This window comes from Macaca nemestrina, chromosome 10 (assembly GCF_043159975.1).
Source record: "Macaca nemestrina isolate mMacNem1 chromosome 10, mMacNem.hap1, whole genome shotgun sequence".
In the NCBI taxonomy this organism is placed as follows: domain Eukaryota; kingdom Metazoa; phylum Chordata; class Mammalia; order Primates; family Cercopithecidae; genus Macaca; species Macaca nemestrina.
This window is the reverse complement of record NC_092134.1, coordinates 140533349-140552578: the sequence shown is the minus strand read 5'-3', so window position 1 is coordinate 140552578 and position 19230 is coordinate 140533349. Positions and strand designations below refer to the sequence as shown.

The following is a 19230-nucleotide window of genomic DNA, read 5'->3' as shown; positions in this document are numbered from 1 at the left end:
AGCCAGTCCCAAAAAGACAAGTACTGTATGATTCCATTCATACGAGGTACTCCACGTAGTCAAAATATGCATTTCAGTTTTACAAAATGAAGAGAGTTCTGGGAATGATAGTAGTGATGGTTGCACAACATTATGAATGTATTTGATGCCACTTAATGGCTATTTTGTTTTGTCTATTTCACAATTTAAAAATTAAAAAAATATAATCTGTCCCCAAAATACATGTATATTAGCTGAATACAGTTGTAAGAACCCTCCTAACCTCTCCCCATTGAAGAGCAAGTGAATTCTGAGAATTACAGAGTCAACTTCTGCTTGTAAAGTTAACAAGCCAACTTTTCTGCTTCCCCACTAGAACCTCCTTCCACTCTGCCCCATCACCCAGAGCCTGAACCCTGAAGTCTCGAGTTGTATGGGGGAAAAAAAAAAAAAAAAAAAAAAGAGGAGTTCAAGAACTAGAGAGAGGAGCAGAGAATTGACCTCATCTGAAATTGCTGCTTGCCTCAGCTCCAGGAACAGGTCAGAAGTGTATTCACCAGGACCTGGCACACTAGGTCATAATCTGTTGGTAGATCACAATCAGTTGTAAAATGTTGTTACCAGTAATCATTAAAGCTTCAAAGTTTGCAAATGACATTCTGAATCAACTAAAACAGATGCAAGACTTTTAAAGAAATTTCTCTTTTTCATTTTGGTATGCTTTCTTGAATGAGAGTAAAAAGAGTGGAGGTATAGCCGATGCCAGGAATTAAAAAACCATGGAAGCATTTCACCAGAGTAAAAGTCATCCATCGTGTGTGTAGGGCCACACTTCTGCTTTATAATTTGGTGTCAGCTGTTTAGGTCTATCCTGGCCTTCAGCCACCTTTTCCTGCACCAGATCTACTTCTGCCCATTTTATCCTCTATATAGTAATAGTAAGCAGAGCCAAGCATTCTCTCTCTCTATCTCTAGCTCTTATTTTATCTCTCTCCCACTATTATCATATGGCTTACCAAGTAAATGACTCAGCAGTCTGGCAATCTCTTGCTCTTCAGAAGCACATTTGGATATATCAGCTTGAGAATTCAGACTGTGGAAAGTGGTCAAATAGAAGACCCTGAACTGACCATGGACCAAACTGCTGGGCTGCAATCCAGCATTTACAGAGCTCTATGCTGCACAGTATTCAACATTATTCCAGCTAATAATGAAATCGTAGTTATAGTTTTGTTGACTGTAATTTCACGTTTATAATTTCCTAGGGAATCTCACAGGGAGGAGAGGCAGGGCAGGAGTCGGCACTCTTGAACAGCTTTAATAACAAAATTTCACATAACCCCGTAAGATATGGTGACCGCTTAGCCCAGGTGTTTCAATGATGTCCCCATTGACATACAATGTGTCACAATTTTAGAATCAGAAGACAGTTTACACATTTGTGTGCAACTATCTGTATGGCATGATTCTGGGACTCAATAAAGCCTTCACTTCTCACAGCTTATGCATGCAACTCTAGCATCAGTGACTCTGCCTTTAACTTGAGGCATTACTCTCAAAGTGTGGTTCCTGAAACAACTCTCAAAATCACATGAGGCCGGGCGCGGTGGCTCGTGCCTGTAATCCCAGCACTTTGGGAGGCCCAGGTGCCTGTAGTCCCAGCAACTCGAGAGGCTGAGACAGGAGAATCGCTTGAACCCAGGAGGCAGAGGTTGTAGTGAGCCAAGATTGCACCACTGCATACGAACCTGAGTGACAAAGCGAGACTCCATCTAAAAAAAAAAAAAAAAAAATCACATGAGATGCTTGATTAAAACACGGATTCCTAGGTCCCGCCCCAGAACTTTTAAACCAGACTCTTAGGTATTAGAGCTCATCGATATGCATGTCAGACAAGCTCCCCACATAGTTTTTCCTTACGTCAAGGGACCACTGGTATCAACTTTGATTCCTTCTAAAATGCAAAGTCACTGGGAGAGGAAATGTATAGTTTTTTATCATTCCATTCCCTTATAGTGGAAAACAAAGGTTGGAGGGTATAAATAAAAGACTGGAGAACAGGACTTGATGGAAAACGGGTCCAAAGGCTGTCAGCTTTACGGCAAATTAATGGAGAGGGAGGGAAAATATGACAAAAGGTGGGGAGAGTAATGGGTTAGGTAAAACAGCTAGAGGCATCTTAGGGCAAACCTCCTGTTTCACCTACCTGTAAATTTTGATTTAGCTGGAGAAACAATGAAGTTAGCTAAAGCAGGAGCTCTGACTTCTGTTCCAAGGTCCAGGAGAAGTAACAGATGGCTTGATCTTCTGCACATGGCTGCATTTTGGACATCTTATTAGGAAACTTGAAAGGCTTCTTCTGCAAAATCCTTTGTGGGTATCCTGGTCTTCAAAATAGGGCTGTTGTCAGTAGGACTGTCCCTTAGTCCTATTTATGTCATCTTAAGTTACAGGAATGCCAACACTTGACAGCAGGAATTACACCAATGGGCTAGGGCCTGCCAGTATGAAGAAATAGGAAAGAAGAAAGGATTCTTAGGTGTTGATACAAACTGTGTGTTTTCTCCCTCAGTGGCCTTTGCATTTTAACAGGAATCAGTCTGGTAGCAGTGGCTCCTATCAGTAGGTGGGGCGGTTGGCGGGGAGGTCCTGAGGAATTACCCATACTTCAGTCATTCTCCAAAGATAGCAATGATATAGCAGTCATTCCTAGAAATTCTACCTAATGATCTTGAAATTTCAGGCTTGTTTTCAAGAAAGGAGAGGATTTGAGATATGTTAGAACCAGGGTGACCATATAAAATAAGGTCTCAAACTATAACGTTTGAGAATAAAGAGCCCATGAACCCTAAGTTGTTGCAGGCCAACTAAGACATTTGATCATGCTGGTTAGAACTCAGGAGAGAAAGTGAAGCCTGCAGAAGATGCAGCATAAGTTAACTGGCACTTGGTAAACGGGAACCTCCCTTTTCTTCACTCTTGTGAAGTATACACCTAATAATCAGACTGATATTTTTAAACAAATTAGACCCCACCACACCCCTGCTCTAAACGGTTCAATGCTTTCCCATCACACCTGGATTAAAATCCAAAGGCTTTGCCATGATCCATAAAACCCTACATGATCTGACTCCAGCTACCTCTCTGCCTCTCAGACCTCATTTCCTACATTGTCCCTGCCCTATTCACTCACCTCCAGCTGCAGCAGCCTTCTTTCCAACCATTAAACCACCAAGTTTATTCACTCTTGTGCCAGGTATCAGTTTATTGCCTCACAGCTATTAATCCACCCTTCTTTACCCTGCTTTGAGATACTAGAGGTAGGTCTTGTAAATATTTCTCCTGTGCCAGATGACTCAATGTCAACAGAGGCTTTGTCAATAGAGAGCTCTGAGGGGACGCTGCAAGGCTATTGCAAGCTAAAGGGACTTTTCCCCAAATTTATGTGCTATTTTTAAGCATGGCAGCCCATGCAGTGGTATGGGAGAGATCTGGTCATGCTCATCTCAGTAGCCCTTGCGGACCAGCTCCAGCCTGCCAATGCCCTCTAACTAGTTTCTCCTCTACCCAGGAGGCCACTCGTAGGAGACAACACTCTGGCCAATGCTCTCTGGAAAATTTCTTTACCACTGGCAGACTGTGCAGGCCAATGGCAGCCATTCCTTCCCAAAAAGGTACAAATCAGTGTTGAAGTGGATGATGGGGAGAGCTTTTGTAAGTTCTCAGTTTCTTCTTAATTTGCCCTCCCTCAGCCCTAGAGCTAGATAGCTGCTTTTTGCATTTGCTACTTCTCTTTTGATAATTAATCACCTATTACAACTTGCAATTATTAATATTAAATTTTTCTCATTTAAATTACTAGTGTGTTTTCTGTTTTCTGATTGACCCTGCTATAGTATTGGTATTTGGAGTGGTCTGAGAAGACAGATTTTCAAAGATGGGATTTGAGAATTGGATTAGTCATGGATTTGGGTTAGATGAAAGTGCTGAGTTCATTGCCAATGGGAAATCAGATGCTAGTTACCCATGACATACAGTGACATTTCAATAAGTAAGTTAGATTATTACCTGTGGCTGATTATGATGATGTGCTAACTGAAGCAAACGCCTTGGGAGCCCTAGTGGCTACTGAATTTGATTATAACAGCAGTAGTGATGACAACAGTTATTGTAGTTTGGAACTGATTTTCCTGAATGCAATACCGCACTTACAGAAAAGGACAAGCTCAAGATCACAGTCTGAGAGTCCGAACATTTCCATGGCAGTTTTAATACATTCTCATGTCTCATAACCACAGGGCCACTATTGCTGAAAATTGAACACAAAATTTAACTGTGAAAGTGGCTAGATTACAGTAGCACTTGAATTCACAGCCTTAACAAGTTTTTCATGGGAACATTAGGGAACTGATTGAGAAATAATGAGACCCTGAAAGTTGGAATCGGGAAATCTGGCAGGATTCAAATGGAATTGAGAATCTTACATTTTCAAGTCACTCTCATCACCTTTTACAGTGGAAGTAGACCACTTCTACCATAACTAACCTTCCTTTGTGGGAAAACCCTATGATATCATCATCTGGGGAAGATGCTTTGAAGGGGATGTTATTTCTCCTCAATATACTCACTGTAATTAACCCTTGTTGCCTGCAGACCCACAACACAAGCCAAATCCCAGTATGTTTCAGATACATGGTATGACCCAGGAGAAAATAGCTCATACATTAAGATAATTAAATGTGTTATGCCCAGACCGTTTATTCCCCGAAGAAGACCACCAGAGTCCAGAGTCAAAGCTAAGCAGCAAGGATCTTTATTACAGGTTCGAACCTGGAGCTCTCACTTGCTCGTGAAACGAGACGGGCAGGAGAGCTCCCCCACTGAGCTCCGAACAATGTTATATAGTCTAAGGAAAGTAGGCATAGAATCATTATACAAATTAGAGGTATGATTGGCTGGAGTTTGAACAAAGCGATTTGGCAAACTATGATTGGTTCCTGCCATTTCTGATATTTTGGTTCAAACTTTGAGGCGGGAGAGCAGGTTTATGGCAGCAAGAGTTTATCTTACTTAAACACGTCTTGTGACCTTGCCTCAGAACTTACAAAATCTCTGGTATGTGCAAAACAAAATCTCTGGTACGTGCAGAAAACCAGGTACTCACAGAACTTACGAAATCTCTGGTATGTGCAAAGATTAAAGAGCAGAACAAGGGTGTAGCGGGTGGGGGGCGGGTACACATCTATCTTTGTGTCCTTTCAAATGTACACTTTTAGTGTGTGTGTGTGTGTGTGTGTGTGTGAGAGAGAGAGAGAGTTTGGTTCTGTGTTCCCACCCAAACCTCATCTCAAATTGTAATCCCCACTTCTTTTTTTTCTTTTTTTCTTTTTTTTTTTTTTTTTTGAGATGGAGTTTTGCTCTTGTCGCCCAAGCTGGAGTGCAGTGTGTGATCTTGGCTCACTGCAACCTCTGCCTCCCAGGTTCAAGGGATTCTCCTGCCTCAGTCTCCCGAGTAGCTGGGATTACAGGCATCCACTACCACGCCCGGCTAATTTTTTGTATTTTTAGTAGAGACAGGGTTTCGCCATGTTGGACAGACTGGTCTCAAACTCCTGATCTCAGGTGATCCACCCGTCTCGGCCTCCCAAAGTGCTGGGATTACAGGCATGAGCCACCGCGCCCAGCCAATCCCCATGTTTTAAGGGAGAGACCTGGTGGGAGGTGAATGAATCATGAGGGTGGTTTCCCCCATGCTGGTCTCTTGATAGTGAGTGAGTTCTCACAAGATCTGATGGTTTTATAAATGTTTGACATCACACATTCTCGCTCACCTGCCACCATGCAAGAGCTGCCTGCTTCCCCTTCTGCCATGATTGTAAGTTTCCTGAGGCCTCCCCAGCCATACAGAACTGTGAGTCAATTAAACCTTTGTTTTATGTATATTACCCAGTCTCAGGCAGTTCTTATAGCAGCGTGAGAGTGGACTAATACAATATGTATGTATAAATATATATATACACACACCAACACATGCATATTGCATATATAATATACATTATACATTATACATATTATTCTTCTAACTGCACATGGAACATACTCTCAGATCAGCTACATACTCAGTCATAAAGCAAGTCTCAATTTTAAAAAATCTCAATCACACCAATCATCTTCCCAGACCACGATGAAATAAAACAGAAACAAATACCAAGAGAAACTCTCAAAACAACACAAATGCATGGAAACTGAACAACTTGCTCCTGGATGATTTTGGATAAATAAAAAATTAAGGCAGAAATCAAAGAATTATTTGAAACCAATGAAAATAGAGACACAACATACCAAAACTTCTGGGATGTGTCAAAAGCAGAGTTAAGAAGAAAGTTTAGAACCATAAATACCTACAGCAAGAAGATAGATCTCAAATTAACCAAACCTTGCACCTAAAGGAACTAGAAAGACTAGAACGAACTAACTCCAAAGCTAGCAGAGGAAAAGAAATAACTAAAATTAGAACATAAATAGGCCGGGTGCGGTGGCTCAAGCCTGTAATCCCAGCACTTTGGGAGGCCGAGATGGGTGGATCACGAGGTCAGGAGATCGAGACCATCCTGGCTAACATGGTGAAACCCCGTCTCTACTAAAAAATACAAAAAACTAGCCGGGCGAGGTGGCAGCACCTGTAGTCCCAGCTACTTGGGAGGCTGAGGCAGGAGAATGGCATGAACCTGGGAGGTGGAGCTTGCAGTGAGCTGAGATCTGGCCACTGCACTCCAGCCTGGGTGACAGAGTGAGACTCCGTCTCAAAAAAAAAAAAAAAAAAAAAGAACATAAATAAAATTGAGACCCAAAAAACCATACAAAGGATCAATAAAATGGAAAGTTTGTTTTCTGAAAGGATAAACAAGAAAGACCTGTAGCTAGATTAACAGAGAAGAAAAGAAAGAAGATCCAAACAACCCAATCAGAAATGACAAAAGTGACATTAAAATTAAACCCACAGAAATACAAAAGATCCTTGGAGACTACTATGAACATTCCTATGTATGCCAACTAGCAAATCTAGAGGAAATAGATAAATTGCTGGAAACACATGACTTCCTAAGATTGAACCAGAAAGAAACAGAAATCCTAAGAGACAAATAGGAATTAATAAAATTGTCCAGGCACGGTGGCTCACACCTGTAATCCCAGCACTTTGGGAGGCCGAGGCAGGTAGATCATGAGGTCAGGAGTTCGAGACCAGCCTGGCTAACATGGTGAAGCCCTGTCTCCACTAAAAATACAAAAATTAGCCGGGCATGGTGGCAGGTGCCTGTAATCCCAGCTACTCGGGAGGCTGAGGTAGGAGAATTGCTTGAACCTGGGAGGCGGAGGTTGCAGTGAGCCGAGATTTTGCCACTGCACTCCAGCCTGGGCAACAGAGCAAGACTCCATTTCAAAAAAAAAAAGAGAGAGAGAGAGAAGAAGAAGAAGAAGTAATAAAGTTGAATTGATAATAAAAAACCTAACCAAAAAAAATCACTGGTCCAGATGGATTAACAGCCAAATTCTACAAGACATGCAGAAATGAACTGGTACCTATCTTACCGAAACTGTTTCAAAAAAATCAAGGAGGAATTCCTCCCTAACTCATTCTATGAAATCAACATCATTCTGATACCAAAATCTGTCAAAGACACAACAAAAAGAAAACTACAGGCTAACATCCCTGATGAACACAGACACAAAAATCATCAACAAAGTACTTAGCAAATTGAATCCAGCAGCACCTCAAAAAGTTAATTCATCGTGATCAAATGGGCTTTATTCCTGGGATCCAAGGATGGCTGAAAATATACAAATAAATAAATGTAGTTCACTACATAATCAGAATTAAAAACAAAAACCATATAATCATCTCAATAGACACAGAAAAGCATTCAATATAGTCCAATGTCCCTTCATGATAAAAATCCTCAACAATAGCCAGGCGTGGTGGCAGGCACCTGTAAACCCAGTTATTTGGGAGGCTGAGGCAGGAGAATCGCTTGAACCCAGGAGGCGGAGGTTGCAGTGAGCTGAGATTGTACCAGTGTACTCCAGCATAAGCAACAGAGCAAGACTCCATCTCAAAACCAAACAAAAAACAAAAAACCTCTCAACAAACTAGGCATTAAAAGAACATGCCTCAAAATAATACAAGATATCTATGGCAAACCCACAGCCAACATCCTACTGAATGTGCAAAAGCTCGAAACATTCCCCTTTAAGAACTGGAACATGACAAGGATGCCCATTCTCACCACTTCTATTCAACATAGTACTAGAAGTCCTAGCCAGAGCAGTCAGGCAAGAGATAGAAATAAAAAGCATCTGAATAGGAAATGAGAAAGTCAAATTATCTCTCTTCACTGACAATATGATTCTATACCTAGAAAATCCTAAAGATTCTACTGGGAGACTTCTACATCAAATAAACGACCTCAGCAAAGCCTCAGGATAGGAAAGCAATATACAAAAATCAGTAGCATTTCTGTACACCAATAACACTTAAACTGAAAGCCAAATCAAGAACATAATCCCATTTACACTCAGCAAAAAATTAAAATACCTAGGAATCTAAGATTTCTAAGATTACATCTAAGATTTCTACAATAACTACAGAGAGATGCAAATCAAAATCACAATGAGATACCGTCTCACACCAGTCAGAATGGCTATTACTAAAAAGTCAAAAAAATAACATGTTGGCAAGGTTGTGGAGAGAAGGCAATGCATTGTTGGTGGGAATGTAAATTAGTGCAGCCCCTGTGGAAAACAGTTTGGAGATTGCCCAAAGAACTAAAAATAGAATTATAATTCTATCCAGCACCCCATTACTGGGCATATACCCAAAGGAAATAAATCATTCTACAAAAAAGACACATTCACTTTTATGTTTATTGTACTATTCACAATAGGAAAGACATGGAATCGACCCAGATGCCCAGCAACAATGGATTGGATAAAGAAAATGTGGTACATATACACCATGGAATACTATGCAGTCATTTAAAAAATGAAATTATGTTCTTTCCAGAAACATGGATACAGCTGGAGGCCATTATCCTCAGTGAATTAATGCAAGAACAGAAAACAAAATACCACATGTTCTCACTTGTAAGTAGGAGCTAAACATTGGGTACGCATGGACACAAAGATGGAAACAAGCAACACTGGGGATTCTGAAAGAGAAGCAAGGGTTGAAAAATTACCATCAGGTACTATGTTCACTGCTTGAGCAATGGCATCATTAGAAGCCCAAACCTCAACATCACGATATATACTCACGTAAAAACTCTGGGCCGGGCGCGGTGGCTCAAGCCTGTAATCCCAGCACTTTGGGAGGCCGAGACGGGCGGATCACAAGGTCAGGAGATCGAGACCATCCTGGCTAACATGGTGAAACCCCGTCTCTACTAAAAATACAAAAAACTAGCTGGGCGAGGTGGCGGGCGCCTGTAGTCCCAGCTACTCGGGAGGCTGAGGCAGGAGAATGGCGTAAACCCGGGAAGCGGAGCTTGCAGTGAGCTGAGATCAGGCCACTGCACTCCAGCCTGGGCGACAGAGCGAGACTCCGTCTCAAAAAAAAAAAAAAAAAAACTCTGCACATGTACCCCCTAAATCTAAAATAAATAATAATAATAATAATAATAATAATAATAAAATTTTTTTCAGATTTGGATTGAGTCACTGCAATGAAGATTCATGGTCTCTCACCCAGTTTCCAGTCCTAAGCCAATTTACAGGCCCAGAGTCCCATGGTTGAAGGGGTGGGACTCCGAAGCTTTGCTATTGCATATGCAGTAACTATTCCTCCAAGACTTCCCTCAAGAGATTTGCAGTCGCTTAGTGGAGTGACCAAGCATGGCGAAAGGGAACTACTCAGATTCCTTAGGGATCGCTAGACATTGGCTCTGAGTTGCTGCTAATTCCTAAGGACTCATGACATCATTGTGTCCCACCAGTCAAAGTAGGAGCTTATGGTTCCCCTGTAATGGATGGAGTCTCAGCCCAGGTTCTACTCATGGTGATCTTGGTTGGTCCACGAACCCACCCTGTGGCTCTTCTCTCAGTTCCTGAATGCATAATTAGAATAAATGTACTCAGAAGCTGGAAGAATCCCCACATTAGCTCTCTGACCCATAAGGCAGGTGTGATTGTGATACAAAGAGCTAAGTGGAACTTAGCTAGAACTTCCCCTCTTTACCAAAATGGAAGGAACATCACATACCTAGAGGAAATGCAGAGATCAGTGCCACCATCAAAGACCTGAGAGATGCAAGAGTAGTGATATCTAACACATCTGTATTTAGCATGCCTGTTGGGGCCATGCAAAAATTGAACCAATCTTGAAGAACAACTGTGGATTATTGTAAACTTCATCAGATGGAAATTTTGATTGCAGCTGCTGTCCTAGTTGTAGTATATTTACTGGAGCACATGAACACGGCCTCTGGCACTTGGTATGCAGCTATGGACCTAGCTAGTGCTTTTTCTCTCCACATTAATTTGCAAAAGATAACTAGAAGTAGATTGCTTTCACTAGGCAGAGCCAAGAATACATTTTGACAGACTTGTCTCAGAACTACATCAACTCTCCACCTCTGCCATAATATAGCCCAGAGAAATCCCAATCATTTGACAATCCACTAAACATCACACACAATACCATTATGCTGATTGAGTCTGATAAGCAGGAAGTAGTAAATAATCTTAGCAAGACATAAATGACCCAGAAGGTGGAGGATCTATATCACACAAATTGGAAGCCCAGCAGCTCCTGAAGTTTCAGGGAATCCAAAGGTCTGGAGCGTGTTGAGATATCCCCATCCAAGGTGAAAGGCAAGTTGCTGCACCTAGCACCACTTACCACACACACAAGTGCACACACACACACGCACACAGAGACACACATACAGACACACACACACAGAGGCACACACACAAGACACACAGGCATACATACACACACACGCACACACCAGACACACACACACACACACATACACACACACAGACACATACACACACACACACAGACACACATACAGACACACAGACACAGAGGCACACACACAAGACACACAGGCGCACATACACAGACACATGCACACACCAGACACACACAGACACACACACATAGACACACACACACAGACACACACACACACACACACAGACACACATACACACACACACACACAGAGACACACATAGACACACACACACAGACAGAGGCACACACACAAGACACACAGGCGCACAGACACGCACACACCAGACACACACACACAGACACACACACCAGACACACACACACAGACACACACACACAGACACACACACACAGACGTGCAAGGCTTCGTTGTCTTTGTATTTTGGAAGCAACACCTTGTCCTGGCTTTTACCCAAGTCACCAAAAAGGCTGACAATTTTGAGTAAGGATCAGCGCAAGGGAAAGTTCAGTAGCAAGTCCAGGCTACAATGCAAATTGCTCTTTCACTTACCTTATCATCAAGCTGATCCAATATTTTCTAAGTGTCTGTGGAAAATAATAAGTTTTTGGAGTCTCCAGCAAACACTAATCACAGTGCAGACCTCTCAAATTTTGAAATACATCTATGCCCTCTTCTGCAGATGAATATTCTCCTTTTTGAAAAATACCTTCTGGGCCGGGCGCGGTGGCTCAAGCCTGTAATCCCAGCACTTTGGGAGGCCGAGACAGGTGGATCACGAGGTCAGGAGATCGAGACCATCCTGGCGAACACGGTGAAACGCCATCTCTACTAAAAAATACAAAAAACTAGCCAGGCGAGGTGGCGGGCGCCTGTAGTCCCAGCTACTCGGGAGGCTGAGGCAGGAGAATGGCGTGAACCCGGGAGGCGGAGCTTGCAGTGAGCCGAGATCCGGCCACTGCACTCCAGCCTGGGCGACAGAGCGAGACTCCGTCTCAAAAAAATAAATAAATAAAATAAAATGAAAAATACCTTGTGACTTGCTACTGGCTCTCGATAGAGATCTAGTCATAGAATGTTAGGACCACACAGGCTGAGCTTTTTATCGGAAATCCTGTGTTATCTTATGTTAGTCATAAGGTTGGGTGTGCACTGCAGCAATCTATCATCAAATAGAAATGCTATACAAAATCTGGGCTCAAGGAAAGTCAAGAAACAAGTTACACAGACCAGCGACTCAGATTCCTTTGATACTAACACCTCCTACATTAACTTCTCTCTCTCACTTCAGGCCTGGGGCATCATAGGGAGTTCTCATAGTAAGATCAATTGCCTGAGGAAGAAAGAGCTTGAGACTGGTTTATAGATGTTCTGCTTGATATATTGACCACACAAAAGTAGGGAGCTGCAGCGTAAGACTCCACTACGGAAAGCCACTTTACAGGAGAGGGAATGGTGAAGGAAAATTCTTCAAGTGGGCAGAATTTTGCCCAGTATGGTTGGTTGCCAAATTTGCTGGACTGAGAAATGGCCAGATATAAAAAATCTACATGACTCATGAGCAGTTGTTAACAGTTCGAATGGTCTTGAACTTGGAAGGAACAGGATTGAAATACTGGTGAGAAAGAAGTCTGAGCAAAATATATGTGGGAGGGCTTCTTCTCCAAATTGGCAGCCTGAAGATATTTTTGTCCCACATGAATGCTCACCAAAGGGCATTCACTGCAAAGGAAGCTCTCAATAATCAAGTGGACAAAATTATACGCTCTGTGAATGTCAGTCAGCTTCTTTCCCCAACCACCCCACTGACAGCTCAGTGGGCCCAAGAACAAAATGGCCATGGCAGGGGTGGAGGCTATTCCTGGCCCCAATAATATGGACGTCCCCACTGAACTGGGAACTTCACCTGATGGGTCATAATCTACTAACAGAACATACCAACACTGAGGCCCATATGGGTCCATCTGTCAGGGATACCAGCCAGACTCCTCATGGCAGGCTGATTACCTTGGCTCTCTTCCACTATCAAGAGAGCAGAGATTCGTCCTCACAACAGCAGACCATATTCTGGAAATGAATTTGCCTTTCCTGCCTTAAATGCTTCTGCCAGCACCACCAACTGTGGATTCAAACACACCGGACAACCAAAGATATGGGGCAAAATTCGGCCACTGTCCCACTCACCGATGTGGTACTGCTCACAGAATTTTGCCTGATCATGAGGACGCGAAGGCCTAAGAATGATACAATGGCTTTGGGGACTTGAGGGGAAGGGTGGGGGGGCAAGGGATAAAAGACTACAAATAGGGTGCAGTGTGTACTGTTTGGGTGATGGGTGCGCCAAAATCTCACAAATCACCACTAAAGAACCTACTCGTATAACCAAATACCACCTGTACCCCAATAACCTATGGGAAAGAAAGAATGACACAGGTGCATTGTTTGAGCCCATGAGTTTGAGGCCGTAGTGAGCTATAATCACACCACTGAACTCCTGCCTAAATGACTGCTGAGAGATCCCTCTCGGAAAAAAGAAAAAAGAATATTCTATTTTTGAGAAAATAAAGTTAAAGTCTATTTTATCATTATAATAGTGTCTAATTGGTAGATACTTAAAATAAGTAATTTGTCTACAGATCTTTAAAAACAACAACAACAACAACAACAACAACAACAACAACAAAGAATTTTGCCTGATCATGAAACAGATTTTGTGGCAAAGGGAGTGTGACAACAGGCCCATGTCCATGAAATCTAACCACAATACCCCATCAACCAAGTGAACTGGCTGGATTGAAAGCGGATCTGGCTCACTGAAAACTCAACTACAGTGTGAGACAATTCCTTGCAAGGATGGAGTCTGCCTTGTAGGCTGCAGTATATGCTTTGAATAGGAGATCCCTATATACGATGCTATCTCCCACATAGCCAAAATATACATGTATTGGAATCAAAGGATGAAAGAGACAGCAGCTCCTTTTGCTATTATACCTAAGAAAACACTGGCAGAATTTTTGGCTTCCCATTCAGCAATCTTGAGCCCTTCTGGTTCGGAGGTCTTAGTTTCCAAGTGGGAGTTACAGGTTACGATAATGGTTCCACTGGTTTGCAAGATGAGATGGCCACTTGGCCATGTTGGGCTCCTTATGCCACTGAACCAATAAGCAGAAGAAAGGGTTACTCAGCTGGCTGGAGTGATCGATCACAATTGCCAGTGGGAAATTGGGTTGCTGCTATACAATGGGGGACAAGGAGAATGATATTTGGAACCCAGCATGTTTTTCATGACCAACAGTAAATGTTAGTTGAAGACTAAAGCAAACAAACAAAGTCAAGACCCTTCAGAAATGATGGTTCGGGTCAACCTACCTGAATAAGAAGTCATCTAGTTAAGTTTCTGGATGAAGACAAAGAAAAAACTGAATGGGGCGTAGAGAAGGGAGACAGATATCAACTATAACCTTGTGACTCATCACAAGAATTATAGCAGGTTTGCATATTTTCTTTTTGTATATATTTATTTGTATATAGTACCTATTTTCTTCTCTATTTTTCTTTTCCTTATTATGTCATATACAAGTTGTTGAAGGTTAACTTTACAATTCAGTTATTAGCCAACAACACTTTCAGTAGGACTGTGACTAAACCTGGAAGTACCGAATGCAGCCAGCAATGGATATAATGTCTTTGGGGACGGTTTGTCTCCATCTTGGAAAGTATATGAGAACTTCACTTGCACAAAGGACAGCTTCAGTTTATTAGTGCATGTATGTATAGAAGGATATATAGAGAAGTTGGGTGGCCAAACAGATAGACTGTGCCGGTTATCAATGTATTGCCTCCCAACTCCAAATCCATCCTTTCTTTTTCTGCTGTTATACTGGAGTTGTACCCCTGTGAACTTTTCTCCTTTACCAGATGGTTTGATATTAGAACTTGTCAACAGTGAATACTAGGACACAGAGAGGCAATAGCAGAAAGAAGGGAATTCCTTCTGGTGTCCTAGGTTTTGGTGCAGCAGCTGGTTCTTTGGTTTTCAGGAGGCTTGGTAGCACTCACTCATGGACTGGCTCCTGCCTGCACCCTCTGGCAAGTTGCTTTGCTCCTACAGATTAGCTCTGACCCAGGCATTCTGGCAAGTTTTTTTAAATCATCCAAGGCTACAGGTTTCTGTGGCAGCCACATCATTCTTAGTTCCCTCTTTGTTCTCTCCCTCAGCCCTAGAGGTAAGAGCTGCTTTCTGAAATTGCTACTTCTGGACAACTCTAAGTCTTCTTTTTACCATGTTAAGTAGTCAGCCACTTGTAACTAGTTAATGAGTCTTTGTATTAAAGTCTCACCATTGAAATTACTGTGGTTTCTGTGCCTGATTGATCCCTGACCAATAGACGAGCTCAGTAAGGATCAGGACCCTTGCCATTGTCACTGCCTGGAACAATCTTCATCTAGACAATCAACTGTTCAAACACAGCTGCTGACTGACTGCTGTTTCTGTCCAAACTTTCCTTCCTTTATAGTTAAACTGAAGCCTCTGAGGCAGCCTCCATCTATCCTTTGAAACAAGATGGCACAGACCCAACCACTATTTGTAACCAGGATAAGACCCAGAGAGTGGACATAAAAGGGTTACTTGTGACATAAACCAGACGTTGAGTTTTGGGGTCTGACTCTCAATGAACATGCCTGAGAACAGTATTACCACTACTTACAAGCCCTAGAAACACCAAGATTATCTGAGAGTTGTGGTTATACTCTGTGTGCCCAAAAAGTGTTTGTCAAGTCCCTACTATGTATCAAAAACTTTATAGGCACTAGGTATACAGCAACGCTTGGTTCTGATTCACCCCTAAAATGTCCCACATCTCTGAGAGGCAGTCCCTCTTTTACATAACCCCATGTGTGCATTGGGTAGACCCTCATCCACATGGTGCCTGCTGGCCTATCCACAAACTCAACTGCATTTCGAAAGGGAGACTCCAAGGGCCATGCACACAGTGGTGTAGGTTACTCAGTGCCCAAAGATACCCAGCGGAGGATGAGTGTGGAAGGTGGCATCAAGCAGCTCTAACTGCTGAGTCTTGTGCCTGCTGGGGTTGTCTAAGTCCAGCAGGTTGCTCCCTTGTAACTGTGTGTACAACTGTTCTGGGACCTCAAGTTTCACCTTGCTGAGCCTAAATGTACAACAGGATGGATCTATTCAGGACCATGAGTATTTTTGCAGGACTGGCCTGGGCAAGAATTTTCTTATCTAGAGAGAAGGAGCAGGAGTTGCTGCAGCAGCAGAGCAGTCTCAGTCTTGGACAGTCTGCTAAGACTTGCTCAGGCCTCTTGCAGTACAGCTGGGTTTGCTGCTGCAAGAAGTGAAGGAGGATTGTTTTCTGGGAGGAAAGAAAAGGATGTCTCCACAGATGCCTAATGCTGAGATCACTCAGCTTCCCTTGGCTCCTGTACCATTGTGTGGGCCCCAGAGTCCCTGTGTTAGTTTTCTAATGCTGTGTAACAAATTTCCACAAACTTAGCAACTTAAATTAACATACATATATCATCTCACAGTTGATATGGGAGACCAATCATGGTTCCTTCACCTGTGGTCTCACAAAGCTATAACGAAGGTATATACTGGGTAATATTCTCATCTTGAGACTTGATTGGGGAAGAATCCACTTCAAAGTTTATTAAAGTTGTTGGCAGAGGCCGGGCATGGTGGCTCACACCTGTAATCCCAGCACTTCGGGAGGCCGAGGCAGGTGGATCACTTGAGGTCAGGGGTTCAAGACCAGCCTGGCCAACATGGTAAAACCCCATCTCTACCAAAAATACAAAAAATTAGCTGGGCGTGGTGGCAGGCACCTGTAATCCCAGCTACTCAGGGGGCTGAGGCAGGAGGATGGCTTAAACCTGGGAGGCAGAGGTTGCAGTGACCTGACCACACTATTGCACTCCAGCCTGGGTGCCAAGAGCAAGACTCTGTCTCAAAAAAAAAAAAAAATTGTTGGCAGAATCAATTCCTTTGCCGTCTATGACCAAGGTCTCCATTTACCTACAGGCTGTCAGCTGGGGGCCACTCTCAGCTCTAAAATGGTGCCTGCAATTCCTTGCCATGTATCTCCCTGAATTGGCCTTCTCATAACATGGCAACTTACTTCCTTTTTATTATTATACTTTAAGTTCCAAGGTACAAGTGTACAACATGCAGGTTTGTTGCATATGTATACATGTGCCATGTTGGTGTGCTGCACCAATTAACTCGTCATTTACATTAGGTATATCTACTAATGCTATCCCTCCCCCCTGCCCCCACCCCACAACAGGCCCTGGTGTGTGATGTTCCCCATCCTGTGTCCAAGTGTTCTCATTGTTCAATTCCCACCTATGAGTGAGAACATGTGGTGTTTGGTTTTCTGTCCTTGCAATAGTTTGCTCAGAATGATGGTTTCCAGCTTCATCCATGTTGCTATAAAGGACATGAACTCATCCTTTTTTATGGCTGCATAGTATTCCATGGTGTATATGTGCCACATTTTCTTAATCCAGTCTATCATTGACGGACATTTGGGTTGGTTCCAAGTCTTTGCTATTGTGAATAGTGCTGCAATAAACATATGTGTGCATGTGTCTTTATAGCAGCATGATTTATAATCCTTTGGGTATATACCCAGTAATGGGATGGATGGGTCAGATGGCATTTCTAGTTCTAGATCCTTGAGGAATCGCTGCACTGTCTTCCACAATGGTTGAACTAGTTTACAGTTCCACCAACAGTGGAAAAGTGTTCCAGCACCGGTTGTTTCCTGACTTTTTAATGATTGCCATTCTAACTGGTGTGAGATAGTATCTCATTGTGGTTTTGATTTGCATTTCTCTGATGGCCAGTGATGATGAGCATTTTTTCATGTGTCTGTTGGCTGCATAAATTTCTTCTTTTGAGAAGTGTCTGTTCATATCTTTCGCCCACTTTTTGATTGGGTTGTTTGATTTTTTCTTGTAAAATTTTTTAAGTTCTTGTAGATTCTGGATATCAGCCCTTTGTCAGATGTATAGATTGTAAAAATCTTCTCCCATTCTGTAGGTCACCTGTTCACTCTGATGGTAGTTTCTTTTGCTGTACAGAAGCTCTTTAGTTTAATTAGATCCCATTTGTCAATTTTGGCTTTTGTTGTCATTGCTTTTGGTGTTTTAGTCATGAAGTCCTTGCCCATGCCTATGTCCTCAATGGCATTGCCTAGGTTTTCTTCTAGGGTTTTTATGGTTTTAGGTCTAATATTTAAGTCTTTAATCCATCTTGAATTAATTTTTGTATAAGGTGTAAGGAAGGGATCCAGTTTCAGCTTTCTACATATGGCCAGCCAGTTTTCCCAGCACCATGTATTAAATAGAGAATACTTTCCCTATTTCTTGTTTTTGTCAGTTTTGTCAAAGATCAGATGGTTGTAGATGTGGGGTATTATTTCTGAGGCCTCTGTTCTGTTCTATTGGTCTATATCTCTGTTTTGGTACCAGTACCATGCTGTTTTGGTTACTGTAGCCTTGTAGTATAGTTTGAAGTCAGGTAGTGTGATGCCTCCAGCTTTGTTCTTTTTGCTTAGGATTGTCTTGGCAATGTGGGCTCTTTTTTGGTTCCATATGAAATTTAAAGTCGTTTTTTCCAATTTTGTGAAGAAAGTCATTGGTAGCTTGATGGGGATGGCATTGAATCTTTAAATTACCTTGGGCAGTATGGCCATTTTCATGATATTGATTCTTCCTATCCATGAGCATGGAATTTTCTTCCATTTGTTTTTGTCCTCTTTTATTTCACTGAGCAGTGGTTTGTAGTTCTCTTTGAAGAGGTCCTTCGCATCCCTTGTAAGTTGGATTCCTAGGTATTTTATTCTCTTTGAAGCTATTGTGAATGGGAGTTCATTCATGATTTGGCTCTCTGTCTGTTATTGGTGTATAGGAATGCTTGTGATTTTTGCGCATTGATTTTGTATCCTGAGACTTTGCTGAAGTTGCTTATCAGCTTAAGGAGATTTTGGGCTGAGACAATGGGGTTTTCTAAATATACAATCATGTCATCTGCAAACAGGGACAATCTGATTTCCTCTTTTCCTAACTGAATACCCTTTATTTCTTTCTCCTGCCTGATTGCCCTGGCCAGAACTTCCAACACTATGTTGAATAGCAGTGGTGAGAGAGGGCATCCCTGTCTTGCGCCAGTTTTCGAAGGGAATGCTTCCAGTTTTTGCCTATTCAGTATGATATTGGTTGGGGATTTGTCATAAATAGCTCT

General features: G+C 42.4%; 1 long non-coding RNA gene across 1 annotated transcript in view; it reads right to left on the bottom strand.

The window, feature by feature from the left end:
• LOC105484119 (uncharacterized) overlaps positions 1-19230 on the bottom strand; it is a 43856-nt gene that overhangs the window by 8098 nt on the left and 16528 nt on the right. The window contains exon 4 of the long non-coding RNA XR_988766.2: positions 2186-2477. This is a non-coding gene — a long non-coding RNA (uncharacterized lncRNA). The remainder of the gene's footprint in view (positions 1-2185; positions 2478-19230) is intronic.